This window comes from Danio rerio, chromosome 12 (assembly GCF_052040795.2).
Source record: "Danio rerio strain M-AB ecotype USA chromosome 12, GRCz13ab, whole genome shotgun sequence".
NCBI classification, from domain to species: Eukaryota; Metazoa; Chordata; class Actinopteri; order Cypriniformes; family Danionidae; genus Danio; species Danio rerio.
The window spans coordinates 38,685,184-38,700,691 of record NC_141032.1 but is presented as its reverse complement, the minus strand read 5'-3'; the positions used below and the strand labels follow the sequence as shown (position 1 = coordinate 38,700,691).

At 35.8% G+C, this 15,508-nt stretch overlaps 1 long non-coding RNA gene across 6 annotated transcripts in view; it reads right to left on the bottom strand.

Annotated features, from left to right (window-relative positions):
• The window catches only part of LOC141376854 (uncharacterized), a 196,192-nt gene that overhangs the window by 138,999 nt on the left and 41,685 nt on the right, over positions 1-15,508 (bottom strand). The window lies entirely within an intron of this gene.

Sequence of the window (15,508 nt, the reverse complement as noted above, 5' to 3'; positions counted from 1 at the left end):
GAGGGGCGTCAAAAGAGCGGGGTTAAGTTGGTTTTGTTTTCGACATTCCTGACACTGTCATAGACGGCAATAACTCGCACACCTCATACCCTAAAAAGATCTAAACTATGTTTCCTACAAAAATACAAAGCAATAGTGCTCATACTAAAAACAATAATATTTCAATCTGTTTCAAGCTACGAATATTTTAAATTACATATCAACAGAACAAAAACCGAGATGTGATCATAATCTGAGCACTTGCGATCAATATACTTCACCCGCTGCAGTTTTTCAGGCATTTATATCCCTCATGTTCATGTCAGAGCTACAATTCACCAATGTTTTCGTCAGTCTTTTGGAGATTTAGTCATTGGTGACGATGATATAGTGGGTTAGTGTTTGCTTTTATATTTGGTGTCTGATTAATATTTGCTGGTAGGGAAAATCTATTTGCTCACTAAATGCTATTTATACTTTGATTTGCATTTCAAGTTATTTATTTTATCCACTTAAGTGCAAATTAGAATAGAAACTGTATAAAAAGCACACAAACATACTGACAGTTAAGGGTACTGTAAACTGTTATGGGCCAATGATGCTAATATTTGGCACAAATCCATCAATTTCCACTTTCTGGCTGTTATTTCTATGAATACATTTTGTAGAAGCACTATGCGCGTTTCCTCATCGGTTAGTAACGCAATATTTCAGTCGACAACATTAATCTATCAAGCTTTTTGTCTAAAAAAGAGAAATAATGGTTTAATTAGTTATTATTTGATTATTTTTTAAATTACACCTCTCCTGCTGTGCATGAGATAAGCTGTTGAATGGTTAGCATATGAGGCGGCTAGGCTAACCTAGCTTTAACTTTGATTAAATTATTTTCTAATTGGTTGCTTATTATGTCATAAATATAGCCCTGTAATGCATACTGCAGTCCTTTTTTGTCTGGTTTTCTCGGATATCTCACCTGTTTGTCAAAAAATATTAATTATATCCCTGGGAATGTCTGACACTGGCGCATATATATTGTAACAGACGTGCCAGGCACGAAGGCTTGACAGGCAAAGCAACAGTAACTAGGGAGGGCGTGGCTTAGCGAAGGGTCAACTCTACCGTTTTCATGCTAATGTTAATCTATGTAAAAAAAAAAACTTCATATAATTGTAATTATTATTATTAATAATTATAATAGCATATTAAATATATTATAAAAATATAACATACTTCTAAATGTCTTCAAAAAGTTTATGAGTTCCCACACACAGACACACACAAAATTAAACCTTGAATTTCTCACGTTGCACCACATTTTAACACGTGTGCTGACCATTTGCAACCCATGATGGATGCAGATTCAATTAAAAAGAGCTCTTTCTTTTCTGCAGCGGTGCGTATAAGTCCATTGTGTGAGTGTAAATGAGACACGGGCCACCTCTGGACCACCTTTTACATGTCAATGAATCATCATCTGAACATCTGTCGTCACGGGTTCCCTGCAAAGTGCCACAGAATGAACCAAGGAGGCCTCCTCCATGCTCTTCAACCAATTAGCCAGCCAATAATAGCACAGACAGCACCACAGCAACACACAGTCTGCTGCGGCGAAGAGTGGGAGGGAAAGAACAAGGTGAGCTTAGCAGAAAAGCAATAAGCAGTCACACGTGAAGAAGCTAATATACAATACACCATAGTCATACTGTATAATGACTCACATTCTGACTTGCTTAACACAGGATAAAGCTAAACTTTTTTGACAATACCTTAGCACATGCATTAATGCTTACTTTTTTTTGGTTTGAAGGTTTAAATTTTACATTTTTGGGTGACCTACCCCTTTAAATTAGCAATGCTATGATCTATTATTTACATCATGCTCAAACACAAACAATTTTACATAACAATCAACTCAAAAACAGCCTAAAATACTCTGCCATACAGTTTAGAATAAGACACAAGCTTTTATTTACGCATGCATGCAATCAAAACAAAACACTGTGGCATTTAAAAAGCAAGAACAATTCAGGATGCACTTTCTGGCACCACGATTCTATGAACTGAAGTCACGCATCACAGAAATGAAACAAAATTCAGCGTATTGGTCATAGAGGAGCTCGGCCAATCAGGGAAGGAGATGCAATGATCCAGAAGAGCCAATCAGGAAGTGATTGTGGGCAGAGTGTGGATGCCATCTGTAGCTATTGCAATAGACATGTTGCTAACACTTTAGTTTAGGTCACAGTTCATGCTATTAACAACTACCTGCTTAATTAGTAAGATATTTACTGTTTATTAGTAGCTATAAAGTATGGTCTTAGTCTGCATTCTTAATCCTAAACCCATCTTCTTCCTTATTAACTATTAATAAACAGCTAATTAGTAGATTATCAAGCTAGTAATGCTAGTTTATATCTACCTAAACTCAAGTAATACAGATCAGTTTTTCAAAATAATAGAAATGTAAACATAGCCCTAAAGTGCTAGTGATGATGTCATATGATATAATTTGCATATTATCTCTGTGGTTATGCTGCCGCTGCCTCTGGAGACTATGGGCCTGTTTGAACGTATGGTTTATCCATCTGTGCCTGCAGGCAGATTCACATACACACACACACACACACACACACACACACTTCTGTTTGGCATATGAGAATGGGAGCATCTTGTACACTTTTGCTAAAGTGTCCCTACTTTACAGGTCTGAGGCAGATTAATGTGGACACGGCAAGCGGTTTTAAGCACTAATGGTGTGGTGTGTTTGAGTGTTTGCTCCCATCACCTGACCTTCCACTGCTGTTCTCACCAACATCAGCGCAATCTCAACCACACACACACACACACACACACACACACACACACACACACACACACACACACACACACACACACACACACACACACACACACGACCATAGCAACCAGTCACCAGGGAGGTCAGGTAAACACTCAGCAGCCCTCAGGAGAGATAGAGAGAAATTACAAAGAAAAGTCAAGAAAGAGGTGGCACAGTGAGAGTGCCATAATAGGTCAGTTGTGTAATACATAATGTCATTTTTTTTAGCTCAGTCATTAGAACCATTAGCTTCAGCGCTAGTGTTTGACCTGTGTTCTTGTTAGCCTTCTTGTGGTGTGAGGGATGAAGGTAATTTTACATGTTGCATTTGGGTTTATGTAACGCATTTCTTATTTACAGATAAACACAACACACAAGTACTTTAAAACTGTATTGTAATACAACATGGATATTTTATAGAAGCTGGTTTCATTATAAAATGGAAAAGGGTAATTGGCATCTTATGTCTGAACAGTTTTGAGAAAAAGCTAAACTTATTGGTTAACTTGTGTATTGGGTTGAGATGAAATTCTTAAAAAACATAAATTAAGCTTCAACTTATTTTGTGATGTAATCCAGCCTGATCTCAGGAGGAAACGTAACTATTTTACATTTTGTCAGTTTAGTGGCTAATTTTTACGAATTTGTCGCTTGAGTTCAGTCGTACAAAAAAATGTATGATTTTAAAAAATGGTGTGGCACCCAACTCTGCCCACAAACCCAACCGTCATTGAAGAATGAGCAAATCGAACTGAATTATATGAATGACATCTTACGAATTTATACGAATTAGCCACTAAATCAAAAAGTTATGAAGTACTGTGAGATTATGTTGTATAATTATGCAGATTATGAATGAAATCAAATTATGAAAGAAAAAAAAGTTATACATAAATACACAGTTCTATATGTATGTAGTTTAAAATAAATAAGGTTTTATTCAGAGATGTCCCAATCACTTGTTTTTTTTTTATTTCCAGGCAGGCAATCCCAAGTTTACCTGTAATATATTCTTTGCTATGGTAAAAAATGTCATCAAATTTAAAACCTTCAGACCACAGACATACTACTTCAAGCTGCTTCTGTGTCCTAATTTGCAGGCATTTAACCAATAGCATCTCTGCAACAAAAGCCGCTTTTCCACTATCGTGCTGAATCGTTCTTTAAACAGAACTGTTCCATTCCGTGCCAAACCGGGCCAGACAGCACGGATACGGTTTCATTTTCCACTGTCGTGCTGCGACAAAGCTCTTTAAAACATTACACAAAACGCATCAGTAGTTGCCTTGGTAACGCAATGTAAACGGCTCCCTTTGTTCAATTAAAGTTAAACAAGAGCCAAAACTATTTTTTTTTCATAAAAGCAAAAGCAACCATGTGACTAAACACTGTTATGCCGCTCTATCAAATAGGGGTGCTAAATGTGCACCCTTATTTATTTATAGCTCTGGCTAAATTTTATTTGGAGGGAAAATTACCAAAATGTAACGTAATGATTGAAAATAATTGAAGGGGAAATAAATAATATTTAAAATCTCTGAACATAACAGAAAAATAAACAATGATAAGACAACAATAATAGTGCATTTGCATTATAGTGGCAGAAATATAATTTTGGACAGGCCTTGTCAAAGGTGAGCGGGCACTTTCACTAATAAAAACACAGCACATAAATTATTTCATTTTTAACAATTAATTAAATTACACTGCGTTTTTATATCAAAAGTTGATAATGATATAAAATATACTACATTTTGATGGTAAAATGAAACCAATTAAGCGCTGGTTGTTATTTGTTTTACTATTCAAACATTAAATAACGAATGCGGCAAGTGAAAAAAACGAATATGAAACAACACATATATTGCAGGATTTAAAGCATATAAAGCACTATTATATTTAGCAAAATGCTGCTCTATTATCTTTTTATTTTAATCATTTTATTTTTATTATTATAATAATTTTGTGTTCATAATTAACTAACAAGCTGTAGGCAAATTATTGCTAGACGTTTTAGAAAATATTTGCGTAGCTATATTAAAGATCACCACAAAAAAACAAAAACACAGAAACATGTTACATAACATGCCTCATAAATGTCATATAACTCATGTAAAACTGAATCATATAATTGCCTATAGCTGAAATGATGAAAATTGCTCATTTTATTTTTATAAAACATTTGTCAAAACCTAGCTATCGATATTTGAGTAAAAGCAATACTGACATTTAAGAATCCATATTTATTTAATTCATTCATTCTATTGAATTGTTTATTAGTGCATATGCTATAACATAAATCATACAACAGTACCTTGGACAGTTACAGTGCCGCTCCGTAAAGCTTTCAAGCAAAGTCTTTTGGACAGCCGACATTACAACACGAACACGGCGTCCTTCAGGTGGTCTCGCCGGTATTAACAAGCTGTCCTGGCTTTGAATTAAAAAGTGCAATTATTTCCTCGTTGTTAAAAGAGTCTGCAAGTTCGTGTTCCATGGATATAGTGATGTTGTTGTGGAATTTGGACATCGACGATGCAAAGAGTGACTTTATTCGCTTTATTCGCTTTATTCGATGCGCAGCAGGAAAAAAAAGTCAGCAGCGCAAGTCGCTGGCATGTCTCTCCCGGATCAGAGCGAGTTTTGTGCTGTGAAATACAGCGCTGCGTGCAATAAACTCACATTCAGGCAGGCGAAGTAGGTCTGTATTGAAGTCAATAAAATAATAACTTTAATGAATAAAATATCTTCGTAAGAATGTGATGAGTTATTCACTTCTCTGCCAGAGACTACTCTATGGTTTAAAAAACCTTTTCAAACTGTATCGTTTAGACCTGGATCATTATTTTATATTAAATGTACTGCAGTTTATTGAGGATGTCTGATGACTAGCGCGCTTCTGCTGAGCCAGCTGTGGTAGCTTAGCAACCGAGTCGCGACGTCAACACACAGAATCTGTCAGCACAGTTCAGCACGGTTGTCTAACCGTGCCGAGAATTCCGGGCCGAGAACGGTTTGTAACCGTGCCGCGCCGTTCCAGGCTCAGTGGAGAAACAACCGTAACCGTACCGAAGTGTTCTTAGAACGGTTCGGCACGATAGTGGAAAAGCAGCTAAAGTCTGAGAAAGGTCTAACTCAGTGCCACTGCATAACAAAAGATGTTTAAAAATAATAAGAATATATATATATATATATATATATATATATATATATATATATATATATATATATATATATATATATATATATATATATATATATATATATATATATACATACATACATACATATATATATATATATACATACACACATACACACACACACTTAACAGTTCTGTCTGGTTCTCGAATCTCATTGGCTGATAGCTGTGATATATTTAAGTAATATCAGCACCCGTACAGCCTCTTTACCCTTTGTGTATTACTTCGCCCACATACAGCCAGCAAAATGCAGACACTACAGATCTAAAGTTTAAAAGATGCATGCTCAGCTGTTTAACTGTCAGCTTATGATTTGAATCCAACGCGGAAGAAACTTATTGCTTATACAAAAGTGTTTTTGAGACTTTCCGTGTTTGATTTTGTTTTTATATACACAATTATGCCGTCAAACTGTTGTATAAATGCAATAATACACTGGCAGCAGTGCAATATGGCTGTATATTGGCACTGGTGGGAGCACTAAGGCAACGCACACCTCCCACCAATGCTGATATACAGCCATATCGTGTAATATTGCTCATATATATAATTAAATTATAATGCCATAATATTGCAAAAGTTTACGTTTACATATTAGAGTTACAAACATGTACATATGTTCAAATATATTACCAATTATTTTATATGTATGTTGATATATGTCCATATCTCACATTTCTGTATGCTACGGTTCCATGATTGTTAAATCATGGATGCCAAATAAGATTGTTCTATCAGTTTACTCTACCTGTGCTATCAGACTAATGAACCCACAGTGATTAGAGCACCAGCATAAACTGGATTCAACCTGCCCATTTTATTAGTAATCATATTCATAAAGTGACATGGCAATTCTGCTGATATTAACAGCTCACTTGAATGTTCCATCAAATTGATATCACGGTGCATTATTAATTTCCTGTTGCATTAGATAAAAAAAAAAAAAAAACTTGAGCAAATGTTTGCACTGCTGGCCATTTTGAGAAGTGCAGCAACTGGATTACATTTATTGATACCAGACACTGTGTGGTGTTACTGCAATATTTCATATTTCCAACTACATATTTCCAATCACACCACTGAATGAAATTGTGCTTTTGGATGGTTGACTTCAGAATATGGCAAGGTTTTTTTTACATTTAATCTATAATTTACATTTGCATTCTATGAATGCTTATTTTTTAGTAAATATTTCATTAACTATTATGCTTTAGATTTATTATTATAAGAAATTAGAAGATATTCATTATACACTAGCACATATTATAGATATTTCTCTCATACTACTATTAAACAAAATAATAAATAGTACTTAAGAAAATCTAAAGTACTAGTGCCATGAAAACAAGTGCTAGTAGTGAAAATAGCTTGCCATACAAGAAAGTAAATGGGTAGAACTCACACAACTGAAACCCATACATACAGCAGCTCAGCAAGCTATGAGACGCATCTTATTTACACAAGCCTCGGTTGATAAATGAAAGTGCTTTTTCCATGAAGAACCAAGCAACACACACCAGGTGAGTTAATGCAATCTGTAAATGTAATGTGAACCTCATTGGCTCAGAATGTGTATAGAGAATCCCATTAGATAAGAGAAGCTATAAAGGTTGGTTTTCCACATCTAATCAGCGGGCGAGTAACAGGAGAGGCCAAAGAACACGGAGCTTCCCATGCGTTAGTGTGTGTGTCTGTACACTATCAAGTCCCCTAGTTGTGCTTTCATGTGGAACAGCTTCCTGTACACAAGCAAGTGTGTGTGTGTGTGTGTGTGTGTGTGTGTGTGTGTGTGTGTGTGTGTTGCGCGCATGTCAGGTGTAGGATTCAATTGCTGACGTGAAAGGGAAATTGAGAGAAGACAGTTTCATTGCAACCATATGGTCACTCACCTTTGTTTAGATTAGCATGCTAGGATGAGTTACATAGTACCTGCATGGCTTAGTTTATCAGATTTTTAAATGAGGATAAAAAATTAGATTTTTTTTTGCATTTAAACTTGTAAAAATACATTTTCAGGGTATACGCAGGAATCCTAATGGTAATTTCGATACCTTTTTAAGTTTTTTTAAAGACCTTCTCAGAATATTTTAAAGACCTCGTTGCCACTTCTTTTTTTGTTAACAACTGTTTATTGAGTTTTTCAGGAAACAATATAAAACGGAAAACAAAGTGTAAATTTAAAACCCACTCCCACCCATCCCACCCCTGGTAGACTTCAAAAGTATAAAATAATAATAAATAGATAAAATAATTTTACAAAGGAATTTTACAAAGACTTCAAAAAGGATGACACAACATCAAAGGCTGAACGCCATATACTGACAGTTACCTCGTCGCCACTTCAAGTTCTAATCTGTATCAAACTTTTAACTTAATAAACAGTTGTAGTTAAATAAATCAATGGAGCACAACCATGTAACATAGCTCAGATAAGCTCAGAAGAAACAAAGCTTGAAAGAATAAATTACATGGTTGTTTTCAGCGACAGGCTTCAGCCACTGTTTAAACTCGTCTTTCTCCAAGCAGGAGAATGCAAACTTGCTTTATCCCATTTTGTTCTCTGTTTCGCTCTATGGTTACACTACATGTGGAGAGTGTCACATCACTTTCCTGCGCTTTTTCACAAATTCTGTGACATCACCTGGACAGAGGAGCTTGACTGGATGAGCCCCGGCCCGACTCAATGGCATGGATCTAGTATGCCGTTGTTAATATCAGGGGAAAAATAAATATATTTATGCTTTTGTGGAGTCAAACACTTTGGACAACGCTTGAACAAAATTTAGGACCTCGTAAAAATGTGATTAAGACTTTTTAATACCTTTTTTAAGAGCCTTAATTTTCTCATAATAGATTGATCAACTTTTAATACTTTAAGACTTTGTGGACACGCTGCATTTTGTGATTGTGGGAGAAAAAAACTTTTATTTCAGTACCAAATTAAAAACTCTGCTTTGCCATCAGCAGGATTAATACAATGTTTAAATTTACTAATATTTATACATTATTAACGTTTCACAATATTACTATTTGAATGTTTTTTTATCAAACAAATGCAATCTTCATGAAGATTTAAACAAAAATATAACTCGAAAGATTCATGAAAAAAGAAAGAATCAAAGAAAGGACTGAAAAATGTAAAAATATTACTAGTCTTTTTTTAAATGTTACATCTTGTTCTGAATGTCTGAAAAAATGTTTCAATGCAAAATAGCATTCATTCATTCATTAAATTTCTTATCGGCTTAGTCCCTTTATTAATCTAGGGTCGCCACAGTGGAATGAACCACCAACTTATTTTCTGCGTTTCATGCAGCGGATGCCCTTCCAGCTACCGCGGCACCGCACTGCCCTCAAAATATTATTCCAAATATAAATATAACTACTAAGTAAAAATAACTTGTAATTCTTAAATAAGAAAATAATGATTTTCTCTGAGACAATTTTACTTGAGTCTTTTGGGGCTGTAGGACCCTGTAGGAGAGAGCGGGGGACGAAATGGATTTTCTTAAAAGCCCTGACAGAGCATTCAGCATGCATATATTTTAGGTCGACAGGATATTTAGTGCAATAACACATCCTTGAGTTTGCAATCTCAGAATTTTTTAGTAACACAGACACACACACACACACACATTATATACATACATTATCTAAATATATATATATATATATATATATATATATATATTTATTGTGTATATATATATATATATATATATATATATATATATATATATATATATATATATATATATACACACACACACACACACACACACACACACACACACACACACACACACACACACATTGTAATGTAATCTGCTGTTTTAAATGCTTTATTTTCCATTGCAAATTCAATTTTCCTGCTCCTCCTTTGCTTAGAATCTCACCAGGCACTGCTTTTATCTGCCTAATTTGCAGTCAGTGTCTGTTATTGTACTGTATTTTCCTTTTTCAGAGCTCACACAGCTCAGTCAGCCATTGCCTTATGCGCTCCACAAGCAAGAAAACAGAGCAGCATAGTTGTGAAGAGCGTCCCATTAAGAGCTGAGAGCTGCGCTCGCATTCGTCTCCATGACAAAGCCATCGCTGGAGTGTCCGGCTAATGAAAGTTAATGAGACATTAAACCAAGCAGCCGGTAAGCTTCCACACAGGCATGAGAGAGTCTGAGAAATCTTGCATAAGGTGAGATTTAGCGCTGCAGATTAAGTGTTTATTACTTTTACTTACGCCAAATCACTGCCATTATCTGAGAGACTTTTTTGTTAAATGATGTGGGATTTGCATTCTGCCTATTGAAGAGCTTGGGAATCTAAGGCGAATTGCGGTCAGCCATGTTTGTGGACAAACGCACAAGCGCACAATGTAAACCAACTGAAATCACAACAGCAAACAACACCAGTTTTAAAGAAGTATCTTTGAAAAACATCTCACAAACACTCAAAATTAAATTGACTACCTTTATAAATGCTCTTGGTGTGTCTGAGCAGAAAATTTGACTGTTATCAGTCAATTGAATGGGTGTATTAGTGGTTATCAGCTGATAGATATGGGCCAGTAGAGGCCTTCTGTGCCTACTGGTTGCCTGTTATAAACCATCCACATGGTTAATCAGCCATATAAGATATCAAATATCTGCTGTTCTCGCATAAATCCACCAGAGGCCTTTCTGATTGACCTGCCCTCCTACTTCCATAAACCCAATCATCAGTGTTTTTTTCCAAAAGCACAGATTAGCTTGCCCTCATCCTTGCCTAAACCCAACCGTCTGATTGTTATAAAAGTAATCGAAAGCAAATTATTTACAAAAGCAAACTATTTACTTGTTTGGCTTTTGTTTTTTGCTTTCTAAAACCGTTCTTCAGCAGACTCAAACTCTGTCATCAATGTCAACTCCATCACAAGTCTGACGACAAACACAGTGAGCCACAGGAGAAACGCAACAGCAGAAAAGCCATTTATATGGAGGCAAGCGCGCATATCACCACATAGCACTTATTTTAAAGAGCACATAGTTTACTCCCCTTTTACCATTTAATATTAATATCATGGTCCTTCTGAGAGTGCCAGTTTAGGTTCAGTTCAAAACCCAGTTCAGATTTTTTATTACAATGTGTTTAAAAGTGTTATTTTGAGGGCCTGTACACAGCTCACTGTTTTAGAGGTGTGTTGCTTCACATGAAAATTAGACGCAATGAAAAGTACACGTTTGCAAACCCACCTACAAACAAACTAAGTTAAATACAATAATTCCGATTACAGCGATCATGTGGTGAATGCTGATCTTGTGTTGAGCCCAATGAGCCTTGCATCTAAAAATAGAGCAAGGATGTTGCATTAGTGACATCGCTTTGACTCGCACGCTGAAAATGGCGGACGCAAAATAACAAACTTAGGATATGGTGATATGGCCTGCCAATTAATATTGGTGGGCGGGGGATCACACTTCTACGTCAAGTTGCGGTCGATCTAAAAACAGCTCCAATTGGTCCACCGTTTTTATGTTGTTAAATTGAAAAAAAGGACTGGGTGTATTTATATCACCACAATATGAGGGTCTATACATTATACCTACACACGTCTGTCCAAACTGCTTGAACAGTAAATTTTTCACCATAGGTGCCCTTTAAAGACAAAATGCAGAATGAGCATATTCTGATTATTTATAAAATTTCCCATTAATTGTTTTTTTATTACATCTACCCGAACCCTAAACCCAACCGTCACAGTAATGTCAAAACAGATCTGAATCTGGAGTCTTCTCTATAGATTTATATAGCTGATTAACCATGTGGATGGCTGATAATGACCCCTACTGGTCCATATCTATCAGCTGATAACCACTGATTACGCCCATTTATTCGACATAACATTCAAAGTGGGTGGTCTGAGAAGCTGAAAATGCATCCCATAACATTCTGTCTCCAGCGGTGAAGTTTAACTCGAGAAGCCGAGCACAGACCTGGAGGGGGCCGATCCAGATTAAATAAATAAATGAGTTTATCCATAACTGATAGAGTATCAACGAGCTGCTGCTTCTTCATTCGTAGTGCGAGCACTTACAGTTTATTGCTGAAGAGTGTATATATTATATATGATATAACAAATCAATAGAGATTAATGAATCAAATCAATAGAGCCTGTGACCTTTCCCACCTCCCTCCGGTGCCTAGACTGCAGCTCTGCACAAGATGTTTGGCCATAGGAGAAATGGTCGTGCCCAACTGAGCCTGGTTTCTCTCAAGGTTTTTTAATTCTTCACTTTCACCAATTGGTGAAGTTTTTTCCTCGCTGCTGTTGCCACTGGCTTAAATAGTTCGGGACCTGAGAAGCTGTGCATTGATGGATTTGCTCTTCAGTGTTTGAACTCTCATTAGTGAAAATTAAACCACACTGAACTAAACTAAATCTAAATAAATTATTTCCATTGTGAAGAACCTTGAATATTATTGTTTAATATGGAACTATTGATACAGATGACGAACTATACTAATAGGCTGGTTAATTGTGAATGAATTGTGAATTGTAAATTAGGAATCAGAATGCAGTAGATATACACTTAAAAAAGTTTTAAAAGCATCTCCGCTTAATATTCTAGCTAATTTCACACATTTAATTACTAAAAGAAATTAAGTTTCGAAAAGAGGATGCAGGTAATTGACTGGCCTGTATGCAGTCCTGACCTGTCTCCAATAGAGAATGTGTGGTGTATTTTTGAAGCGCAAAAATGCAACAACAAATAACCCTGTACCGTTGCCCACCTTAAGACTTGTTTGCAGGAAGTAGGGAAGACAATTACAACCGAAACACTTCATCTCTTGGTGTCTTCAGTACCTAAACATCTTTTAAGTGTTGTGAAAGGGAATGGCAACATTACAAAATGGTGCAAGAACCCAAGTTGGAATATGTGTTTATTTTAAATATATATACAAATTATGAGAAACACATTTAATAGCATGCTGTTGTATTGTCTGCAATGAAATACAAGTCAAGGTAAATTTAGAAATCACTTTGTTCGTTTTCCATATTGTCCTAACTTTTTCTGATTTGGGGTTGTAATTCCACCCCAGTTTAATCTGTTTTCTGGAACTTGATGCAATGTTCCATTCATAATTTAATTGTATACTCGTGAATGAAGACAGCTTTCTAACAGATTCTGTACAACACAGCGATTGTAGACTATTCAGGGCTTATCTGCACAGTAACGATATTCTAAAACAGGTCTGTGAAAACAGCACATGCCCTTGAATTTCCAGTCAGCATCCTAATTATATCTTTACTAGTACAACAGCAAGGTTTTTGCTGCACAAAGAGTTCACAAGGACATGTTATGTACCGAAGATGCATAACAGATGCTTCATTGTTTCATTTACAGTATATGTAGAGTTCAGCTTGACCAGTGGTTGACCAGAACTGCCAGTGACTTACTGGCTGATCAAACCTCTTTAATAGCAAGAATCAAATTTCAGGCACTTGGGGAGTTTTTCAAAGCTAAATGGTCCCGGGACAAAGGTTTGACACTCCCTTAAGGGACTCGAGGACATGCTTCAAACTGTCATTCAACCATATTCTTAAGATTGATCTTTTTAAGGGTGATTTAGTCTTAATTTTGAAACAATGTTCTGTTTGGACACTTGGTTTGGGGGACTTCACTGCATGAAAACCCCTGCTGAGGCCATAATGTGAAATACAAAAACCCTCTTCACTTACAAAAACCCTCTTCACTTAACAGCGAGGTCCTCTCTGAGGTTTGTTTCTGAACACTGAAAAGAGCAAATGAAGAACACGAGAGGACAGATGACATCTAGTTAAGAGCGGGGAGTTTTTTTTTTTTTTTTTTTGTGGATTAAGGATGTCATGTGGGAAAAGAGAGGATATTTTGGAGATGTCAATTTGCTTTGGAGCTTTTGCTTTTGATATTATTCCTGGAATGCCATAGACTGACAGATAGATGAAAAGATGAAAACAACAGATCAGCATTATGATAGATCAATTGATAGAATAAAAAATAGACAGACAAACAGACATAATGAATGACAGACAGAATAAACAGACAGAATGATAAACAGACCGACAAAATGATAAACAGACAGACAGACAGAACATAACAACAGACAGATATAGTGGTAGATAGATAGACAGACAGACATAACAACAGACAAGACTTATAGACAGACAGAAGGATAAAGACTAATAGACAGAATTGTATATAGATAGACTGAAATAACAACAGATAAGACAAATAGACAGACAGAATAATAAACAGACATAGCAGATTGATAGATAGACAGACAGACAGATAGAACGATAGATAGATAGAACGATAGATAGAACGATAGATAGAACGATAGATAGAACGATAGATAGAACGATAGAACGATAGATAGATAGATAGATAGATAGATAGATAGATAGATAGATAGATAGATAGATAGATAGATAGATAGATAGATAGATAGATAGATAGATAGATAGATAGATAGATAGATAGATAGATAGATAGATAGATAGATAGATAGATAGATAGATAGATAGATAGATAGATAGATAGATAGATAGATAGATAGATAGATAGATAGATAGATAGATAGATAGATAGATAGATAGATAGATAGATAGATAGATAGATAGATGTCGGGTCAATGAGGATACTCTCCACTGTGGAGCGCTTTCCCCCTCAGTGAATTGGGGATGTCATGTGGGAAAAGAGAGGATATTTTGGAGATGTCAATTTGTTTTGGAGCTTTTGCTTTCGGATTTTATTCCTGGAATGCCATAGACTGACAGATAGATGAAAAGATGAAAACTTGATTGATAGACAGACAGAATAAACAGACAGAATGACAGACAGAAAGGAGGTTAAGTGAAAACTGAGTATTTTAACCCTGAAATGAGAAAAACTTTGGGTTTTCCGTTTCAAAATGGCAGGTTTGTTAAACTCGAGAAAGCAGGGTAAGTCAAGCCTGTTTCTGAAATAGAGGTAACTTTAACTCAGAGTCAGTTACCGTAGTAACTTACTCTGTGAACCTAACCTGGTCAGGAGCAGGTTTTATTCTTATAAAACTGAGTGTTTCATTAGCAAGAAAACAGTTAAACAGAGATACAACAACAGAATGAGAGACAGAACAATAGACAAACAAACAGAAAAAAACTATAGACAAACTGACGGAACTATAGAAAGACAGAACTATAGACAGACAGACAGAATGACAGACAGGCAGACAGACAGATCAAACAAACAGAATCATAGCCAAACAGACAAAATGATAGACAGACAGACCAATAGACAGACAAAACAAGACAAACTGACAGAATAATAAACAGACAGAGAAACAACAGATCAGACAGACAGATAAACAGACAGACCGCTGGACAGACAGATAAACAGACAGAGTAAAGACAGAATGATAGACAAACATAACAACAGACAAGGCAGACAGAATTATAAACAGACAAACAGACAAAACAATAGACAAA